Below are 3,994 nucleotides of genomic sequence, written 5' to 3'. Positions count from 1 at the left end.
CCATTCTCTTACTAGCGATATAACGCTTGAATTGACAAAAAAATATGTCCAAACTTTCAGCAAAAGGATATCCGATAGCTTCCCCTTGAAGACAATGTAAGTGCATACCAATTGAATCTTCCTCTATAAATATTCTTGGCATTTGTCCGATGAAAAAATATATCATGTGTAAATCTTTAAATCATATGTATTATGAAAGACAGAAACTTTGTTCAATGAAAAAGATTATGTGCATATTTTTAGAACTATTATTAGTAATCTTAGAGATTTTATATGACTTTTATACATGAGTAATTTTATAAAAAACGTTCTGCTATAAATATAGTTGTTGCTTTATAGGTGAAAAGCTTAGAGAGGTAAACTATAATTTTAAATAATCGACTTCGAGGAAAACTTGAGTTATAGTGAATGAATGTTATATGGGGATGTTGTTATAGAGAGATATGATTGTACTATATATTGGAGTATTTACAAGTATAAAACATACAGCGTATATAGACCTAGATTGCAACGATCAATATATCTTTGAATTTAGTTATCTTGCAAGATAGCAACATAAGATATAAGAAAGAAAGCGAGCTATGTGGTCGCGAGCTATACTTTTGAGTATCTCCAGTCTAACTAACAAACCGTGACAACAATCTAGATCGAGCAAAAATGGGGAATCTCATTAGGGTTTGGTAGAAAGAAAAGAGGAAATTTGCTCAACCTGAGAAATGAAAATGAGAGAAAATGGATCGATGGATCCTTCTAGACCCAACACCATATATTTATAAAGTGGGCCTCAATCAGGTGCTCAATACAAATGAACCTCTAACTAATATGGTAAAAAATAAATACAATAGTCTATTACATGATTAGCCACTGAGTTCGTGTTTTGGACTAGAAGCTACGTACTCCATCATGTCAACACCTCCCCCCCCCCCCCCTCAAGTTGGAGACCTACAACATGGACAAGAATTGCTGATGAAGTGCTAGGTAGAGGTTTGGTAAACACATGAGCCAACTGCTTGGATGTGGAAATATGAGACAACTGAATCAAACCATCACCAAGCTTTGTCTGGATGGAATATTCTTCGAATACAAAGGCCGCATATCTGTACTTATTAGTAGGAAAAATCTATTCACTTCAAATAATTAACCTCAATGTGCTTGGTCCTTTCATGAAATAAACGGTTCTTGGCTATATGCAAAGTAACCTGATTGTCACAAAAACAGAAAAGGGAAGCAAAACAGGAACAACAAAATAAACCAAGAGTCTGGAGAGCCAAGTTAACTCAGCAACCACCTTACTTAGAGCCCTGCATTCAGTCTCAGCAGAAGCTAAAGAGGCAACAAGTTACTTCTTCGATTTCTAACTAATGAGACTACCACCCTAGAACACACAAAACCATATCACTGACCTCCTAGTATCAGGCAAGCAGCTCAGTCACTGTCTGAATATGCATGAATGGAGAAGTTAGGTGAATTAAAATAATACAATCCTAAATTCACAGTGCCTTGAGATATCTAAGAACATGGAGAGCAGCAGACATATGAGGGACCCTAGGAAACTTAAGAAATTGGCTTTAAGTGTTGGACAAGAAAACAAATATCAGGTCTAGTTTGACTGAAGAAGAGGAGCTTCCCCACCGGACTTCTATATGACTCAAGAGTAGGAAGTAAGTCACTAGAATCAGCATGCAATTTGGAATTCAACTCCAAAGGGAAAACCACAAGAGTGACAAAAGCACAATCAAACTGCTGAAGCAAGTCTGAAACAAATTTCTTTTGATTAAGAACAACTCCACCAGAAATAAGATACACCTCAATGCCCAAGAAGTAGTGCAGAGACCCCAGATCTTTGATCTTAAATTGAGAATCCAAAAACTACTTCAAAGAAGAAATTTCAGCAGTATCATCCCTAGTAAGGACAATATCATGAACATAGGTAGCTAGAAGAACTAAATTCCCAGGGCTACCTTTAACACATAGGAAGAAGTCATTGAGGGAATGAGTGTAACCCTTAGAGTACAAAGCTTGGACAGCTCAAAATACCATTCCCTAGAAGCCTGCCTAAGACCATAAAGAGATTTCTTCAACTTACAAATAAGAGGGACAAAGGCAGAGGGAGTAGACACAAATAATCCCTGGGGCAACTTCATATAGGCCTCCTCATCTAGTTCCCCTTGGAGAAAAACATTGATTAAATCCAATTGGGAGAGAGATCAATATTTCTTAACAGCCACTAAACACTTGACAGTGGACATCTTAACCACATGGGAGAAGGTTTTGTAAAATCAACACCCTCAACCTGAGTGTCACTCCTGATAACAAGCCCAGTTTTTTACCTCTCAACACTACCAACAGCCTTATATTTAATTTTGTATAGCCATTTACACCCTATAGGCTTCTTACCAGCTGCCAGACGAACAACATCCCAAGTCTGATCAGATTCTAAATTCTCAATTCCCTTTATCATGTCATTATGCCATGATGGAACTAAATCAGCTTGAGAGTAACTAACAATTTCAGTCTCTAAGAGTTGAGAGGAAGAACTGACCCCAAAAAAAGAGGGAAGTTGGCAGACAAAATCCTTTAAATAAGAAATAGTGTGTTGTCTAGAAGACCTCCTAAGTATAGAAGAGGGAGAAGGCAAAGAGGGGAAAAGAATATCAGTATTAAAAGGAATAGGAGAAGTAAAACCAATGGAAGAGGTAGAGCCAGTAGAGGGAGAACAGGGAAAGAAGTAGTAGAAGAAGGAGACTTAGAAGCAAAAAAGGTGGAGGTAGGAAAAGAGATGTCACTAGTCTGAGAGGGTAGATGAGGCACAAATGAAAGAGGTTATGTGGTGTAATCCTCATGGAAGATGACATCTCTAGATAGAAAACATTGTTTGGTGGTGAGATTGTAGAGTTTGTAGGCTTTCTTGGCAAAAGGGTACCCTAGAAAGACACAAAGAAAAGCTCTAGATTGCAGCTTATCCCTCTCGGGAATGGGGACAGTGCAATAGGCCAAATACCCTTAAATGAGAATAGTATGGAGGCTTCCCATACAAAACTTCATAAGGAGATCTATTCTAAAGAAGTCTGGATGGGATCTTATTAATCAAGCAGCAGTTAAAAGACAATCCCCCCAAAAACTAGCTGGTAGTTTGGATTGAAAAAGCAAGGCCCTATAAGCCTCAAGAAGGGTCCTATGTTTCCTCTCAACCACACCATTATGTTGTGGCATGTGAGGACAAGTAGTTTGATGAAAGATGTCATGCTTAGCTACGAAGGAAGAAGTAGCATGGCTAGAATCCAACTCTAAAGCATTGTCACTCCTAATAGTTTGGACTGACATATTGAAATGGGCGTGAACCTAGCTAAGACGACCTTGATTAAGGAAAAGGCAATACTTTTGGATCCTAATAAATGATTCTAAGTGGCTCTAGAGAAATCATCAACAATTGTAAGGAACTATTTAGAACTAGAGGATGTAGGTGTGTGATAGGGACCCTATGTATCAATGTGCATTAGTTGAAAAGGTCTTGTCGTATTAATTGAACTTTCAGGAAAGGAAAGCCTAGTTTGTCTAGCCGTGGGACAAATAGAATAAGGAAAGTATTGTCTAGAAGGCAAAGAAGTAGACAAAACAGATATATTATTCATACAAGTAAAAGGAGTATGTGCTAATCGTTAATGTCAAACATGATCCATATTATTCTGAGCAACACTATTACATGAGGGAGTAGCAACAATGGAATGGAAAACAGCATTACCAGATTCACAATGAGTAACATTACTATAATTACAAGAGGAGATATTATTGCATGCAACAGGGGTAGAATGCACAGAAAGTGGCACTGAGTCTCTTAGTCTTCCAAGAGAGTTTGTATAAACCAACTTCTTCTTTACCAAGTTGAGGTATCTTCAGAAAAGGGGCTTATAGCATATGCAATAGACAGGAGGTGGCAGCAAATAGGACTACAACAACAACAACAACTACCCAGTAAAATCCCACAAAGTGAGGT

This window comes from Nicotiana attenuata, unplaced genomic scaffold (genome assembly GCF_001879085.1).
Source record: "Nicotiana attenuata strain UT unplaced genomic scaffold, NIATTr2, whole genome shotgun sequence".
NCBI lineage: Eukaryota > Viridiplantae > Streptophyta > Magnoliopsida > Solanales > Solanaceae > Nicotiana > Nicotiana attenuata.
Note: the sequence above shows the minus strand (reverse complement) of the source record.